The 18,961-nt window shown below is 42.4% G+C and overlaps 1 protein-coding gene and 1 non-coding gene across 5 annotated transcripts in view; one reads left to right on the forward strand and one right to left on the reverse strand.

The window, feature by feature from the left end:
• Window positions 1-18,961, forward strand: part of LTBP1 (latent transforming growth factor beta binding protein 1) — a 419,491-nt gene that overhangs the window by 5,500 nt on the left and 395,030 nt on the right. The gene's annotated exons all lie outside the window — the stretch shown is intronic.
• On the reverse strand, window positions 2,514-2,620 carry LOC137778207 (U6 spliceosomal RNA). The gene has a single exon (XR_011076787.1). It is a non-coding gene; the product is annotated as a U6 spliceosomal RNA (small nuclear RNA).

Genomic DNA, 18,961 nt, shown 5'->3' on the forward strand with positions numbered 1-18,961 from the left:
GAATGATTTATTTTAAAAGAACTTTAAAAGAGACTAAATATTAGATTATTTGTGTATCTCTAGTTCTCTTTGTGTAAAGCTTGCTGTTTAGATGGAAAATACTCCCCTAAGGTATTCATAAATTGAATGGAAAAAATTCTGACACCAGTTTTTATGACTACAACTACTTTGGTAAATGCTAGTGAAATTTAGACTGCAAAAGAAATTGATTTGTGGTCTCTTTCCTCTCTCACTTCCTTATTATGCTGAGATTGAACAATTGCACTTGGATATGGTTTATTACACTTAACAAATACAAAAACCAATGGCATGTCAACATGAATTTCCTTATTAAGATAGTAATCATCATATACATAATTAACACAACATTATAAAACAACTATACTTCAAATAAAAAAAGGTAGTAGTTATCATACAATGTGTATGCACATTTACATGTGCACATTAAATTTAAATCAACAGCAAGGATGCCTTGTAATTGTCAGTTCTATTTTGAGGATAATTGAAAGGGTTTAGCTGAAGAATTTCAGTTTGTAGAGACTGTTTTCCAGTTGATGCAAAAAATATTTCTGCGTAAGAGCTGGGATGTGTTTCTGTTGTTCAGTTTGCTTAATCCTGTGAGGAAAACAAGGTGCCCCTTGGAGGCAGACTGGATTGTTTTTAGTTGATTGAAACTTAATTAAAATGGGTCATAGGCAAATGCTTCTGAAGACTGAAGATTTAGCGAACCTGAAATTGCCAATCAGAGAGATGTGAAACAAACAGCAGCAGACCCACACGGGGAGAGAGAATGGATGTGGGTGTCCACAATGGCAGCCCCGAGGGCTTTAGCCACCCAGTCCTTACACAGAGATGCCCAGTTGCATGTTGATGCTTCTTTTCCAGACACCCTCTGTATGTGTGTCTCTAGGCATTGAAATCACAGCTCGAGATATGGCATTTCAGTTATTAATGTGGAATGACTGCTGATAGTGATGTCCATTTTGGGCAAAGGAGAAGGCACTGCATCTGTTCCCTTTCCAAGGGGTTCACATTTATTGGGAGGGTGTTAACTTTTTTCCTGCCTATCCCCATTTTTGCATTTTGTTCCCTCTGTCTAAACTGAACCCACCCCCTCTTGGTTGTTCCAATCTTTTCGTCCCCCTCTCAGGGTAAATGCAGGCCAGAGAGAGACATTGCCAGTGGGCTCAGCTTTAAAGAAGAGACTGGACTTGGGAACAGACAACACAAAAGAATAAAGGGGAGATGAGGGTGAGGCTGGGTTGGCAGGATGAGGTGGATGGAACAGGAAAGATGGCAGATCTGAATCCAAAGCGGGTACCTGGCACATGGCAGACCCTCCCTAAATGCATGGATGGTTCTTTCATTTCTTTAACGGATATCTGTTTAGCTTTTACCATGTGCCAGGGTCTATGAATAGAGGAGAAACGCAGCCAGCTGTAGAGAGTGCAGGGTCTGTTTTTACTCACTTAACTCATGGCACATCAAATGACTTGTTCTCTCCTTAGCAAGAAACAGAAAATCGATATTCCATTGCTTTTCCACTGGCATTCAGCCCACAGTGCTTTGGGGGAAAAAAAAAACCAAAAGCCAACCCTAGACATTTTCCTTAATTATACACAGAAGAGACATAGTCATGTATGCCCTTGGTGCTTAGAGTTGCTGCAGTCAAGGGCATCGTCCATGAGTGTGGGGTGTGGCTGGAGTTGCAGGTGACAGAGGCCTTTCAGGCCATCTCCTGTCCCTCTGGGCTTGGCGTTGTGCTAGCTGAGCTCGGGAGTCGGGCCCAGAGTGATCACACAGTTTTCGTCTGCCCGCTGTGGCCATTGACAGCTGCTTCGCCAATAGATCCACAGTGAGGTTTATTGTGGCAGCTGCTGGGAGCACCGCCCCGGCCCCAGTGCTGGGAGCAGGGGTGGGAGGGTCGGCTGGAAAATCTTGTCGTGCGGCACAGACCGCCCGGTGAAGGGAGAAGGACCCAGAGGTCAAGTTCACACTGGGTCAAATATGTGTTCTCAGCACTGGTTAAAACAAACATTTAGGAACCATAAATCCTGGGCTGCGATCATACTTAAACCTTCATTGTGAAACCCTGCAGCCCCTGGGCCAACCTGAACACCCCGCCCGGCCACCCCTGCCCGGCCTGCTTTAGTGAAGTGTTTCTCTGCCCGGTGAACCCTTGGCCCTTAGGAAGCCTGACTTGTTCAGAGGACCTTTGGCCACCACAGGAGTCTGCTGTTTCTGAGCCTGTTATTTGTTGTCTTGGATATTCCAAACATACTCAAACATGTTTGGGAGCTCAAATAAATTTTCCTAAAATGCAGGTTTTGCTTCCAAATTCTTTCTAGCAATGAACAGGGCAACTAGGAGCGCTAGGGCGGTGTCACCACTCTTGTAACACTGACCAAGGTCAGAGCACAGGCTGAGGAGCTGCTGATGAGGGGAGGGTAGTTGGTGCAGTGCTTTAGAGCCTGTGGAGGGCGTTCTCTTTCTTTCTTTTACTTTAAAAAAAAAAAAAAAAGGAATGCTTCACGAATTTGCATGTCATCCTTGTACAGGGGTCATGCTGATCTTCTCTGTATCTTTCCAATATTAGTATATGTGCTGCAGAAGCCAGCACTGGAGAGCATTTTCTTGACCTTCACACCCTGGGAGTGTGGACCAGGCAGCCATGATTTATTACCCCCTTTTTAAATAGGGGGCAGGGCTCAGACCCCACCCCAGCTCTGTGGCTCTTGGTTTATTGTTCTTTCTACTGCCCTAGGCTTCCTGGACGTCCAGTGTGGCAGCACCTCTCCTGAGGTCTTGGTCTTCGACTCTCCTGACAGCCCTGCTTTGGATTGGCTTTCACTGCCTAAATTCACTGTGTGATTTCCCAAGCCTGTAACAAAGTACCGCAAACTGGGTGACTTAGAACAACAGAAATGTATTGTCTCAGAGTTCTGGAGGCTAGAAGTCCAAAATCAGGGTGTCGAGAGGGTTGGTTCCTTGTGAGGGAAGATCTGTTCCAGGCCTCTCTCCCTGGCTAGCAGAAGGCTGTCTTCTCCTTGTGTTTCTTCACCTCATTTCCCCTCTATGCATGTCTATCTTTGTGTCCAAATTTCCCCTTTTTATAAAGACACCAGTCATATCAGATTAGAGCTCACCCTAATGACCTCATTTTTAACTTGATTATCTCTGTAAGGACCCTATCTCCAAATAAGGTCACAAACTAAGGTACCAGGGATCAGGGCTCCAACATAGCTTTCTTTGTGGGGGGAGCCATTCAACTCATAATAGAAGGCCATAGATGCTCTGCATGTGGGCTTGAGAAGTGGGCTACTCAGAGCTGGGCCACCCCTGAGGCAGTCAGGGATTCCCTAGCAATGACCCCAGGGTGGGTGGGCAGAGGCTCAGTTGCACTCCTCCCACATAGTCTGTGACTGTGGATCTAATGCGGCTTCTTCCCTAATTCAGGAGCTCTGGCTGCTTCAGGGAGCAGAAAATGTGAGGAATTGGCCACTGGTGATTTTGGTTATACCTCTGGCCATTTCCACTTGGTCTGCTTTAAAGAGATTCTATGGTGCGTCTTAAACATGAATGTGCAGCTGGTCCCTGGAGGAGTTTGTTAAACTGCTTTCTTGAATCAGAGTCTCTGGGATTTTTATTTAATAAGCACATCAGGTGATGCTGATGGAGGTGGCCCACCTTTTGAGAAACAATGATCCAGAAGGAACCCTGTCCTGGGCAATATTTATGACACTTTGTGTGGGAATCTGAAGGCCAAGCCTAACACTTAGCAATTTAGAAACTTGTCAAGGCGGGAGCCCTCTAAACATTGCTTTAGGTCAGTCTTAAATAGTACGTACAAAGATGGCTGCATACAGGGTTATTACACCCAGTTTTTCTTTAGTTAGTTGAATGATAAATACATGTAATTTTATAAGAGTTGGACACTTGCAAAATTGTTAATGATACATAGGTGGTTAAATAAAGTGGGTTTAAAAAAGGTTGAAACACTTCGGAACACACTGGGTGCTTTTTCCACTAAATATTTTATTTTTAATTATAAAATATTTTAAATACACAAAAATGCAGAAAATAATATATCCAGCAGCTGCTCATCAGGCTCATGTTTTTAAAACCACCCTGATATGATAATTAAGCACAATAATTTACAGATAAGGGAGAAACTATGGTCTTATCTTGCTCTTTTTTTTTTTTGGCTGTGTTGGATCTTCATTGCTGTACACGGGCTTTCTCTAGTTGTGGCGAGCGGGGGCTACTCTTCATGGCGGTGCACAGGCTTCTCATTGCGGTGGCTTCTGTTGTTGGTGAAGCATGGGCTCTGGGCGCGCGGGCTTCAGTAGTTGTGGCACGCGGGCTCAGTAGTTGCAGTGCGTGGGCTCAGTAGTTGCGGTGCGCGTACTCTAGAGCACAGGCTCGGTAGTTGTGGCGCATGGGCTTAGTTGCTCCGTGGCATGTGGGATCTTCTGGGACCAGGGATCGAACCCGTGTCCCTTGCACTGGCAGGTGGATTCTTAACCACTGCACCACCAGGGTTATCTTGCTCTAGCTGCATGTTTTACTGATGATGTTTCCTATCTTCCTAGGGGAGAGAAAATAGTACATAATTTGTTGGTGTGACACAAACTGGTTGTTTTGGTACTTACGGAAAAGTACATCAGAGCTGTATTTGTATAAGCTCACGTGCACCTGTTAATTTGCCTAGCTTATTATTAAGGATTGAACATTTCATGTAAGCAGAGTCCATTGGGCACCAAGAATCTGTGTGCATGGTGTCATTTAGACCCAAGACAATGTGGTTACAAGAAGGAGATGCTACCTGTTACCGTCCCACCTGACCCGCCTTTCTTGCCTTCCTCCTCTTTCTCTCTCTCCTTACTAGGCCTCAGTTTTGCTTGCCCTGAACTAGAGGCAGTATAGGTCCATGGTTAGAAGTTCAGTCTCTGGAGTTAGAATACAAGGCACCTAACTTGATGTTAACACTTTGTCAACACATCCTCACTATGTGACCTTGGACTGTGAGAGCTGGGGCAAGGCTAAGTTACCCCATTCACAGGACAGGTGTGATGATGGTTTGTGCCATCATTCAGAGGCTTGTTGGGGGACCGCATGAAGTAATATACAAAGAGTTCTTGGAGAGCAGCTGCCCCCCCTGCCCCCCGCACAACAGTATTTGACAAATGTGAGCTCTCAGGGGTTCCTGTTTGCTTGCTTAGACCCTCTCCCTCCTGGGCGCCTCAGCTTTTTACACACCCCTCTTGGTGTTTCTCAGATCCCCTGGTGAAAATCATGGCTCTCTCTTCCCCTCTCTGGGAGCGCTCTGTTTTCACTCTTACTTTGTGGCTGGCCCAGGGTAGAGGGGCATCTGCCTCCCCATCAACATGGAGCTCCTGGGGAGCGGCATTTTCTTTCTTTTTTTTTTTTTTATAAATTTATTTATTTATTTGGTTTTATTTTTGGCTGTGTTGGGTCTTTGTTCTGTGCGCGGGCTTTCTCTAGTTGCAGTGAGTGGTGCGTGGGCTTCTCACTGTCGTGGCCTCTCTTGCTGCAGAGCACGGGCTCTACAGCGCAGGCTCAGTAGTTGTGGCACACGGACCCAGCCGCTCTGCAGCATGTGGGAATCCTCCCGGGCCAGGGATCGAACCCGCGTCCCCTGCATTGGCAGGCAGATTCCCACCCACTGCGCCACCAGGGAAGCCCCATCTTTCTTTTTTTTTAAGAACACTTTTAAAAAATAAATTTATTTATGTATCTATTTTTGGCTGCGTTGGGTCTTCATTGCTGCACACAGGCTTTCTCTAGTTGCGGAGAGCGGAGGCTACTCTGCGTTGCGGAGCACGGGCTCTAGGGCGCGTGGGCTTCAGTAGTTGTGGTACATGGGCTTATTTGTCCGTGGGATGTGGGATCTTCCCAGACCAGGGATCCAACCTGTGTTGGTCCGTGCATCGGCAGGCGGATTCTTAACCACTGTGCCACCAGGGAAGTCCTGCAGGATTTTCTTTGTGTCATTTTAAGTACCCAGGCTCCGTTCCTTGCCATAGTACAAATGCTAACTGAATCGAGTAGAATTGAATTGAACCAGCATCTCTGATTTTGCTGTGTTGTAAATACTATCCTCTAAATGCTACATAAAGTATTCTACTTCCTTTTTTGTTTCCTCTCACCTTTGGGCAATAATTCTCCTTTGGTTTTCTTTCTACTATTTTTTCTGTGTGCTTATCCCTTGCCCGACAGACACTGCTTATTATGACAGCTTTTCAAGGACACACCACCTTATTCCATTTCCTCCTCCTTCTCTGAAGGCTACCCTGGCATGGCCCAAACTTTAAGACAGCTTTTCCTTTCTCACTGCCAATTTTAGAATCTTCCTGCTAAACATCATCTGATAGAGATTTGGGACTAAGTAAAATGAATGTTGTATGATTTTCCCTGTAATTTTAGATCCCCAAGTGCTGCTCTTGGCCAACTACACTATTCCCTGTGGTTTTTTCACTCCACTACATTTGAGTAATATTGTTGGCATGCACCTAAGTAAACAGTTTGCGAAATGTCGTGTTTTGTAAATTAGGAGATGGATGGGCTGGTTTTTTAATACATGCTCTTGGTTCTGCTGGACCAGAGGAAGGATGAGTTTGGTCAGTGGATGGGAAGACAAATTGGAGGAAGGTTTTTTTTTTTTTAATTTGTTTTATTTATTTATTTATTTTTGGCTGCATTGGGTCTTCGTTGCTGCACGCGGGCTTTCTCTAGTTGTGGTGAGCGGGGCGTGGGCTTCTCATTGCAGTGTCTTTGTTGCGGAGCACGGGCTCTAGGCGCGTGGGCTTCAGTAGTTGTGGCACTTGGGCTCAGTAGTTGTGGCTCGCGGGCTCTAGAGCACAGGCTCGGTAGTTGTGACACACGGGCTTAGTTGTTCCACGGCATGTGGGATCTTCCCACACCAGGGCTCGAACCCGTGTCCCCTTCATTGGCAGGTGGATTCTTAACCACTGCACCACCAGGGAAGTCCCTGGAGGAAGGTGTTTTTAACTGAAGTTTATGTGGTCAATTTACTCATCAGTTATTTAAAGGTGAGAACTGAATGGTTAGAGGGGAACCTTCAGAGGTATACTTTGGTAATGAATTAAGGGAGAATCTTCACAGGGGAAAGAAGATGTAACCAGCAAAAAGCCACTGGAGGAAAAGAGGATCATAAAATAAGGAAAATATAATAATAAGGATCCTTTGTCTTTGTAGACTTTAAAATGTTTGTATTTCTTATAGGATTACCAAACAATTCCAATCTCCCTTTCAATCTTGCAGGAACTTCAGTTTATTATTGTAACTATAAAATAAAAGTAGAATCTCTATCCTTTCACCCATATGTGTTACATTTAACACCATATCAAGTGGGCAGTTAACAATTAGCATCTTCAACATGTTTCATTGTAAAAGCCATTTAAGTCGGCTAAGAGGTACCACCTCACCTTGATGAATCATTTGCTACATTGGTTCAAGAGTGGGAGTGCTTTTGTCTCTGCCATTAGCTGTGAAGTTTCAAGCAGATCAATTAATTAACTCCTCAGATTTTTTTTTTCAAGCTGAATGAAATGAATGGGGATAGGGCCATTCATCACCCAACCTAATTCAAGTCATTCTTGTGAATATTGGGCATACAAATCCTCTTCCGTCTTAACTTTTTTTTGTTTTTAATTGGGGTATAATTGCTTCACAATGTTGTGTTAGTTTGTGCTGTACGACGAAGTGAATCAGCCATATGGATACATATATCTCCTCCCTCTTGGACCTACCCCCACCCCCCAACCGAATCCTACCCCCCAACCGAATCCCACCCATCTAGGTCACCACAGAGCACCAAGCTGAGCTTCCTGTGCTATACAGCGGGTTCCCACTAGCTATCTATTTTACACATTTTTCACATTGTATCACTGTTGTGTGTGTGCACTGGTGGATGTGTGCTTCCCGGCTTGATGTGAGCTCTGTCTGTGAGGGTAGTGATCAATACCTTAACCATCTTTTTATCCTCGGTACCTAGTAAGCACATAGACTTTTATGGAAGGAAGGAATGAATGAATGATTAAATGAATGAATGAATTCATTTGTTGTACATTCACTGAGTCCCTGTGTGCTAGGTACTGGCACACAGAAGGTGTTAAGGTTTTATTTTCTATGAAGAAAATAAAACAGGGCAAGAGGATAGAGTGTTGGGGGCCGGGGGAAGGGGGATGGAGTAAGGAAAGGTCACTGTAAGGAAGTGGTTTATGAGACCTGTGTGATATGAAGGGGTCTGGTGGAAGAGCCTTTTTGGACAAGAGAACAGCTAGCACAAAGGCCCTGGGGTGGGAATAGGCCTAGCCCTGTACAGGGACCCAGAAGTGAGTTTTGTGGGGTTCTTAGTGTAGGCTAGAGTAATAGCTGATAAGGGAGACAGGGCTGGATCCCCAGTCAGGTCTTGTAGGCTGTGGAAAGCCATAAATAGGGGACTTACAAATGCAAGTAGATTTTATTATTAAGGAATAAACACAATACAGGATTTGGTATTTATCAGCACTACTTTTCTATGTCTGTGAGTCTGTTTCTGTTTTGTAAATAAGTTCATTTGTATCATATTTTAGATTCCATGTATAAAGTGGAAGTAAGTAAGTGGACTTACTTCACTTAGTATGACAATCTCTAGGTCCATCCATGTTGCTGCAAATGGCATTATTTCATTCTTTTTTATGGCTGAGTAGTATTCCATTGTATATATATGCCACATCTTCTTTATCCATTCATCCGTTGATGGACATTTAGGTTGTTTCCATGTCTTGGCTATTGTAAATAGTGTTGCTATAAACATTGGGGTTCATGTATCTTTTCAAATTATAGTTTTCCCTAGATATATGGCCAGGAGTGGGATTGCTGGATCACATGACAACTCTATGTTTGGTTTTTAAAGAAACCTCCATACTGTTTTCCATAGTGGCTGCACCAATTTACATTCCCACCGACAGTGTAGGTGTTTTCTCCACACCCTCTCCAGCATTTGTTATTTGTAGATTTTCTGATGATGCCCATTCTAACTGGTGTGCGGTAATACCTCATTGTTGTTTTGATTTGCATTTCTCTAATAATTAGTGATGTTGAACATCTTTTCATGTGCCTATTGGCCATCTGTATGTCTTCTTTGGAGAAATGTCTATTTAGGTCTTCTGCCTATTTTTTGATTGGGTCGTTGTTCTTTTTGTTATTGAGTTGTGTGAGCTGTTTGTACATCTTGGAAATTAAGCCCTTGTTGGTCACATTGTTTACAAATATTTTCTCCCATTCCATAGGTTGTCTTTTCATTTTGTTTATGGTTTCCTTTGCTGTGCAAAAGCTTATAAGTTTGATTAGGTCCCATTTGTTTATTTTTGCCTTTCTTTCTATTGCCTTGGGAGACTGACCTAAGAAAACATTGCTATGATTTATGTCAGAGAATGTTTTGGGTATGTTCTTTTCTAGGAGTTTTATGGTGTCATGTCTTATATTTAAGTCTTTAAGCCCTTTTGAGTTTATTTTTGTGTATGGTGTGAGGGTATGTTCTAACTTCATTGATTTACATGCAGCTGTCCAGCTTTCCCAACACGACTTGCTGAAGAGACTGTCTTTTCTTCATTGTATATTCTTGTCTCTTTTGTCAAAGATTAATTGACCGTACGTGTGTGGTTTTATTTCTGGGCTTTCTATTCTGTTCCATTGATCCATATGTCAGTTTTTGTGCCAGTGCTGTTTTGATTACTATAGCTTTGTAGTATTGCCTGAAGTCTGGGAGGGTTATGCCTCCAGCTTTGTTCTTTTTCTTCTGGATTACTTTGGCAATTCTGGGTCTTTCATGGTTCCATATAAGTTTTAGGATTATTTTTTCTAGTTCTGTGAAAAATGTCATAGGTATTTGATAAGGGATTACATTAAATCTGTAGATTGCTTTGGGCAGTATGACCATTTTAACTGTATTAATTCTTCCAATTCAATGTTTCATTGTTCTCAATGTATAAGTCTTTCACCTACTTAGGTTTATTCCTAAGTATTTTTTTTTTTGGATGTGATTTTAAAAGGGATTGCTTTATTACTTTCCCTTTCTGATATTTCATTGTTAGTGTAAAGACATGCAACAGATTTCTGAATGTTAATTGAAAAATAACGTTTTAAATAGAAAATTGAATCACCTTTATTGTTAATTTTTATTGATGAGGAAAGCCGCATATAGAATAGTGAAGTACCCAAGGCCGTACACAAATTACTGTTGCAGTCTAACTGCCTGCATTGTACCCAGATCGCCAGACCAGCCCCATGCTGATTGGACCTCTGTGCCTCTGCTGAGCTCTGGCAGAAGGTGACACTCTCACCAGAGCCATGAGGCCAAGACTTAGGATGGAAGTTTGAGGATAAAAAAAAAAAAAAAGTCTTTGGTCACTGCTGTGTTGAAAAGCAAACTAGGGGGGATCTTCACATGGTACTAAATAAAAAATAAAACGTTAAATCCTTTAAAAAACTTTAAACATAAAAATCCCAATCTTGTGCTTGTAGAAAATTGACAGAGGGCAGTTAGGATGTGTTAAAGTAAGAGTGTAAAATTTTTGGAATACATTTGAATTCTGTTCTGAAGTTTTCTTCAATGCCTCCACCCCATCTAACTTATTGTTGGTGGGGTGAGCCCGAGATAGGTGCAAAGGTAGCCTCTGCTGGGAGATTTTGTTCCTGATTGTAAATGAGGTTAATACCACCCTTTGCAGTTAAGATCAAATAAAATGAGGTTCATGAACATCCTTCACAGAAGAGCCCTATAAACATAAGGTGATATTATTAATAAAGTTTTTCTGGCTGTTTTGTGAAAACTTTTCAATTGTTGGTGAAAATGTTTTTTCTATAATGTGTTGGTATATTTCTTTTCTTGAAAATCAGAGTACTTGGGACTTCCCTGTTGGTCTAGCAGTTAAGACTCCGCACTCCCAATGCAGGGGGCCTGGGTTTGATCCCTGGTCAGGGAACTGGATCTCGCATGCATGCCGCAACTAAGAGCCCACATGCTGCAACTAAAGATCCCCGCACGCGGCGACAAAGATGCAGCGTGACGCAACTAAGACCTGGTGCAGCCAAATAAATAAATAAATATTAAAAAAAAAATATATATATATATAAAAGAAAATTAGAATGCTTAATGTATTTCAGTAAGTTCTGGGGGTCACAGATCTTGTGTATCACATCTTTACATTGATCATCCCGTTTATGGTCTCTGGGGGCACGTCCTGGAAGTTGGCTTGAAAATAAGCAAAAAATACCTAAATCTCCACTTTAATTCCCCGTCCACATGCACGAGTGATTTGCTTTATTCTCCTAAAAGTAGAGTGCAGGCAAAGACGAAGATTTCTTCTTTTGAGAAAGCTCCGTTTCTTTCTTATTGTGATAGTGAAAAGGTTATGTTTTTAGTCCAAAATTTCTCAGCAATTGGAGGTGAAATAATGCAGATGATAAATTAAAGGCAGGGACCCTGTTTTTGTTTTACTTTGTATCCTTTGGGAAGTTGGCCTACCCAGCAGTTCTGCGTATACAGTAGACCCTTAGTTGCTTGATTAATAAGCATTACAAGTCACATTTGTTTTGAGGGAAAGACCAGCTGAAATTCATTTAACTCAGTGGCTACCGAGATTATGTCAGTAAGCTGTTCCTTTTGTTATGAGAGAATGTATATTTCAGCAAACCTCCCTGGGTGACAGTTTTTAATGCTCAATATTGAGTGTTAGAGGCTCTTTCTCTGGTAAAATTGCTCCATTCCTTCCTATAATACAGACTGCTTGAATGGCACTTCATAGACCTAGGGGTTCTCAAAGCATGGTCCCTGGACCAGGGGCAGCAGCGTCGCCTGGGAACTCATTAGAAATGCAGATTCTCAGGCCCCACCCTGGACTCGCTGAAGCAGAAACTCTGAGGTTGGGGCCCAGCACTCTGTGTTTTAACATGCCCTCCAGGGGGTGCCATTATAGCTGTGGTTTGGGAACCACTACTCTCGCTAAACCCATCTCCTCCTCCCTTTCTGTGTCCCCTCCGCGCACCCCTCTTTGATCACCCAAGGGGGAGAAGGAGTACAGGGAAATTGGCTCCTTTGGGCTCCAGGCCTTGGGGACTAGAAGCTTGTGTTTTCTCCCCTTCCCAACGGAATGGAGCGATTCCCTTGTCTCAGGTGGGAATTCTGGACCTGAGCAGGTGCAGCCGTGCACATTGACACACAGTCTGTTCTGCACGGTGACCGAGGAGACTTGGAGAAGCCGTTTTGCCATCCAGTGAACGTGAGTTTTGTACCTTTGGGCCTTCCTAGTTCTGTTCTTTACTGTGGACAATGCTGAAATCACTTCTTCATATTCTTCAGAGCTGCAGTTATCAGCTTTGTGTGGTGCGTGGATCCCCTCTGTCTCACAACCCCCTGTGGGATGTATAAGAAATGCAAGTTGTGGGAATGAACTTACTTATGAGACAGAAACAGACTCACAGACATAGAAAACAAACTTACGGTTACCAAAGAGGAAAGAGGGTGGGGAAGGGATAAATTAGGAGTTTGGGATTGGCAGATACAAACACTATATATAAAATATCAATAGATAAATGACAAGGTTCTACTATATAGCACAGGGAACTGTATTTAATGTCCTATAATAAACCATAATGGAAAAGAACATGAAAAGGAATATATATATATATATACATATATATATATAGTGTATATATATATACACACACACACACACACACACACATATACTGAAAAACTTTGCTGTACACCAGAAACTAACACAACCTTGTAAATCGAGTATACTTCAATTAAAAAAAAAGAAATGCAGGTTATGGGGCCCCACCCCAGACCTACCACAGTGGAACCTCCAGGGGTGACCCATGACCCTCGTTTTCACAAGCACCCAGCCGACTAATCCACATGGAAGCTTGAGGACCCTGGGTTTAAAGTGGGTATACTGGAATAAAAGATGTCGCAGGCAAGGAATGATGAGAAAGGTATTACACAATAAATAAAAGGAACAGGAGTGAATGTGACATCTTGTTTTGGAGGCAGGTGCTGTTACTTGTTTCCAAGATAGTTTAGAAGTGAAATGAAGAGCAAGCTGTGGTCCAGAACATGCCCTCAGCATTGGCCAGGGACAAAGCTTTCTTGTGTGAAGATGAGGAAGTTCAGATGGAGAATGGACAAGGCAGAGTTGCTTGGCCATTCCTTGGGGTCCTGCTGACTCATTCCTGGAAGTCACTGGAGGAATGCATCAGATCTTTGGAAACTGCCCAGTTGAGAATTTCAGCAATGACACACACTTTTATGAGATGTGTATTTAGGAAAAGAATTGCCTATAATAAGACTAGGAACCTTTGTAGAAAAAGAGTGAATGAGGAGTTGCTTTGCTTGTCCTGTGAAATAGGGACTGTTTTTCCCCATCACATATCTTTTTTTTTTTCCCTGCAAAATAATGAATGCAAAAACACTTTATCTGCATATGGAAGAAAAATTAGGTTTTTAAAAAATATTTATTTCTTCTCCAAGTAGAAAGTTTTTTTTTGGAGGGGGGAAGGTAGCTTATTTAAATCATCAGTTACTGTGGTAATAGTTACATGTGGTTAAAAGTAAATATTTTGTCTTTTCTTCCCAAACATGTAGTTATTTCCAAATACCTACATGTTACTTTTGATAAAACATTCAAATGTTTGAATATCATGTAGACAAGGCCATAATACTAGAAAATGGTGCTAAAATTTTGAAAAGACCCAAATTTCAGGAATGGCTTAAAATATGAATTTAAAAAATAATTAGTTTTCACTCCTTCTGTCTCAGTATGGGTAAACACTTTTTTTTAAAAACAACTGTTAACATTTTTATAGCTGAGTTATCTCTCTGTATATGTCCTTAGAGGCCTATATCTTACATTTGCTTAACCTTTCATTTTAATTCACTTAACTTTTTATAAATTGTCTACTATATAGAAGGCCTTGTGTTATGGGCTAAGAAGACCCTGCTCTGTGGAGCTGACAGTCTAGTGGAAAGGACAAGATGATCCTAATACTAGGAGTGTGGCAGACACACCCTAAGGTAACCCCTGATGGGTGACACCCTTGTATAATTCCCTCCTCTTGAGTGTGAGAAGAACCTGTGACTTGCTTCAAGTCAATAGAATATGCGAAAGGTGATGGAATGTCATTTCTTTGACTTTGTTGTGTTATATACGACTCCATCTTAGCCAACTGGAGTGAGAGACTTCCTGCTGGCTTGGAAAAAGTATGCTGCCCTATTGGGCTTGTGGCTTGCCTGTGCAGAGGACCATGTGGCAGGAAGCTGTGGGCTGTCTCTAGCTGGTAGCCAGTATGAACCTGGGGTGCTCAGTCTGACAGACACAAGGAAATGAAGTCTGCCAAAAACCTGAATGGTCTTGGAAGTAGATTCTTCCCCACTTGAGCCTCAGATGAGACTGCAGCCCCACTGACACCTTGATTATAGCCTTGTGAAGAGCTAGGTCCTGAAGCAGAGGACTGGGTTCATCTGTGCCCAGACTACTCACTTATAGAAACTGTGAGATAATGAATGTGTATTGTTCTAAGCCTTTGAAATGGTGATACTTTGTTAGGTACCACTAGAAAATTGATACAAGGAAGAATGTGCAGATGCCGGAAGAGCAGCCCAGCCCCAAGTCTCATTCATTCATCTAACGAGCACCTAGTGATCACATTTTATGTGTCATCCACTTTCCCAGCACTGGAAATGCAAACATGAATAAAACATGGTTGTACCTTCAAGTAGCTCCCAGTCTGGAGTAGTGGGGCTTTGAGGGAAGGACGTTGCTCTCCCTTGGGGGAATATTAGAGTAGAAATTGTTTGAAATGGCTTTTGAGGATAGAGAGAATTTGGACTTGGGGAGTCTGTTGGTGGGAAAACCTCTCGTTCAGGTAATGGATGGTGCTGACTTTACAGTTTGGCTGGAAAAGGGGTTTTCACTTTTGGAGGGTTTGGATTTGCTTTAACCACACATCTTTATTGAAGAGGAAGAATACCATTGCAGTAGATGAATAAGGCACCCTCATAGATTAAAGGGGTAAGCTCTATGGCCAAAGTGGACAGCATGACATTTTATTTTAAGAACAATAAAATTACAAATCATAAGGGCTCTGAAGCATCCTCTGATAATCTTTCCCTTTCATTCAAGTCCTATATTGGATCACTGAATCATAAAGCCAGATGGTCAAAATAGTCCTGAATAATTTTCTTCTAAGCCAGTTTTTTTTTTTTTTCTTATTGAGGGGGACTTGTGGGTAATGAAGACAGCAGCTTACATTTGTTATGTTTTTAGCCTTTAGCTGAGGGCACTCAAATGAGGTCCTCTAAGGACCCTTTCCAAGGATGCTGTTTACAGAAGGTACCTACCATGCTACAAGGTGGTGTCCATAACAGGATGGCCTCACCCACAGCTCTGAGTCCCTAAATATGTCAGTACAAAGAGGACCAGCGTGTATCTTCTTTCCAGTGTGTACCTGAACAAGCACAAGACTGTCGGCTTCTGCTTTATTGCCAGTGATCATCTCATAATACTGCTGATATTACAAGTGCTTTTGGCCAAGCCTCTTTTTTTGGATCTGAATACATTTCAGGTTCCCCTTCATCTCTCCTGATGTTTCTCATCACTCAGCTTGGTGGTATAACACATGGCTTTGAAGGGCTTCTCTGATCTTGTGATCTTATGAAATCTCCTTTCCTGATGGTTTTTCAAAAACAGGAGAGCAGTTTCTCTGGCCTGTTTTAACTCAGGTGTACCTGTAGAGTGGGCTTGGCTTGTGGGCCTGCGGGGCCAGGATGTGAGAATGGAAATCAAATTCTCTTCTCCTCTAGGCTCCAGGCTCCAGGCCCCAGTGGGGTGGCAGAGGTCTTGTAGGCAGGTCTGGGGATGTTGAGGGGTGAGAATGCAGACATTCAGGGGTGGATGGTGCCCTGTGTAACCCTCCAGGGGCACTTCTTGGTTTCTTCTGGAAACAGCAGGGAAGACCAGAGTGTTCTCTTTTCCATCCCTTCCATATCTGGCTTTTGATCAGTTTTTTTCCCTTTCCCACACCTTTAAGATTCTCTGCCCATCTGTTCCTGAAGGAAGGTCACAGATAATTTGAAGCCTTCTGAGGGTGTTTTCTGCTCTCAGTTGCAGGTGCCAGAAGGTTTCTTTTCTATTCTTGTGCCTAGTACATGGTAGATACTCAAAAAATATTTTTGAGTGATTGAATCTTTCACATCTTTCAGACCCTGTTGGCACAATTGAGTCTTATAAACACAGAAGATTGAATTTGATTCATCTGTATTTCTGAGGGAAGTCTAGACTCTCAGGGCAGGGGATCAGCTGGGACTTTTAGGATGATGTTGGTGAGCACATTGATTGACTGGAGGATAATGCAGAGGCAGCTGGAGCCAAGTGGAGTGGGCGTCTGCAGGGCGTGGTGCGAGAGAGGGCGGACTCTGAGGCGGAGTTAAGCAGGACCCTGTGGTTGTAAGTGGACGTTACACAGACTGGCCGAAGGAAAAGAGGCTCTTTATTGCCAGGTAACTGGGAGGCCTGAGGTTGATGCTGGCTTTAGGTCTTGCTGGATCTAAGGGTTTGAATGGTCATAACAGGACCAAATTGGCTACATAATCTGCAGGGCTCAGTGCAAAATGAAAATGTGGGAACCCTTGTTAAAAACCATTTACCTAGCAGTAGGTTAAGTGTTAGCTATTGTTAATTTCCAAGCAAGAATAGTAATAACCAAGTGTAAGTCCTGCATTTTACCATTTTGGGAGCTGCTTTCTTGATCGGATGCTTATCGTGCCCACCGATATTCTGTATCTACGCAGTTTGCAGAGGTTTCAGGCCAATTAGCTTACAATCTCTTCAGGTCTACTGGGTATTATCATGATCTCTGGGTGTTCTGCCAGCCTGAAGTGCTTCTAGAGCTCACATTTAATTTTCAGATTTCAACCCAGTGATGACTGTTTTTATCAGATCATATGGAGACAAAGTATAGAGGAGGTAAAAAAACATATTTTTTAGTGTGAGTTTAGTATGAGTAACTTTTCCATCAAGTTCTAATGGAGTTCCAGTTTAAAAATTTCAATTGGAAACACATGGAGTGAGTTTCCCAAAGCTTAACACTGTCGGTTTGGAGTCATATTATTCTTTACTATTTGCTTATATTGTTTACATGAAGAGTGGTATCTGGGTCACTAACCACATTTTCATGAATTTGGATGCTTTTCGTCTAGGTTTCTTGAATACCCTCTTTGATGACTGTTTTATAAACTGCTAAATAAATGAACGTGTGTGTGGGAGTGTTCTTCAGATACCTTGTCTGATTCATAGCACAGCACTGCAAAGCAGCTGTGTGGGGAAAAGTCCTAACGTTTCCTTAGTCATTTTTATGACTCAGTTTGGTGTTAGGAGTCTACCTGTCTGTGCAGCGTTTTCATCTGAGACAAATTAACTAAGCTTTTGGGTGCCACGTAAAGGAAGGTGAATGTCAGAGTTTTCCACGAAGAGATTAGTTACCTCTTTAACTGTGTAAGGCGGTTGAGGGGCATCCTTTCTCTTGGGAAGCGCCGGCATCTGTTCATCGCTCACGGTGGACAGTTCATTGCTCACAGATAAACAGTTTACTTTCAAAGATTATAATAGCTACTACCCCTGGCTCCAAGTAGGATTACGCAGTTAATAAAGATAGCTGTGGCAGATTTTTGAAAGTATGATGACAAAACTTTGACTTAAGAAGAGAGTGCTTATTTTCTTTTGCTTGAATTTGTTACTCATTTTGCTTTTTATCTCCTATCACAGAACTTGTTGCTCAAAGTTACAAGACAAAATATGATCTCATACTTGCTTACCTTTCTTTTTATATATTTGCCCACATAAATACCTGTAACTAGAGAGAGTTTAAGCCAACAAGTTTTTTTTTAAACGTCTTTATTGGAGTATAATTGCTTTACAACGGTGTGGTAGTTTCTGCAAGCCAACACAGTTTTTTTTTTAAACATCTTTACTAGAGTATAATTGCATTACAATGTTGGGTTAATTTCTGCTGTATAACAAAGTGAAGCACCTATACATATACATATATCGCCATATCTCCTCCCTGTTGCGTCTCCCTCCCATCCTCCCTATCCCACCCCTCTAGGTGGTCACAAAGCACCGAGCTGATCTCCCTGTGCTATGCGGCTGCTTCCCACTAGCTATCTATTTTACATTTGGTAGTATATATAAGTCCATGCCACTCTCTCACTTCGTCCCAGCTTACCCTTCCCCCTCCCCGTGTCCTCGAGTTCATTCTCTGTGTCTGCGTCTTTATTCCTGTCCTGTCCATAGGTTCTTCATAACCTTTTTCTTTCTTTTTTTTTTTTTTAGATTCCATATATGTGTTAGGATACGGTGTTTGTTTTTCTCTTTCTGACTTACTTCACTCTGTATGACACACTCTAGGTCCATTCACCTCACTACAAATAACTCAATTTTGTTTCTTTTTATGGCTGAGTAATATCCATTGTATATATGTGCCACATCTTCTTTATCCATTCGTCTGTTGATGGACACTTAGGTTGCTTCCATGTCCTGGCTATTGTAAATAGGCCTGCAGCGAACATTCTGGTACATGACTCTTCTTGAATTATGGTTTTCTCAGGGTATACGCCCAGTAGTGGGATTGCTGGGTCATATGGTAGTTCTATTTTTAGTTTTTTAAGGGACCTCCATACTGTTCTCCATAGTGGCTGTATCAATTTACATTCCCACCAACAGTGCAAGAGGGTTCCCTTTTCTCCACACCCTCTCCAGCATTTACTGTTTGTAGATTTTTTGATGATGGCCATTCTGATGATGGCCACTGGTGTGAGGTGATACCTCACTGTAGTTTTGATTTGCATTTCTCTAATGATTAGTGATGTTGAACA

Source organism: Eschrichtius robustus, chromosome 15 (genome assembly GCF_028021215.1).
Source record: "Eschrichtius robustus isolate mEscRob2 chromosome 15, mEscRob2.pri, whole genome shotgun sequence".
In the NCBI taxonomy this organism is placed as follows: Eukaryota; Metazoa; Chordata; class Mammalia; order Artiodactyla; family Eschrichtiidae; genus Eschrichtius; species Eschrichtius robustus.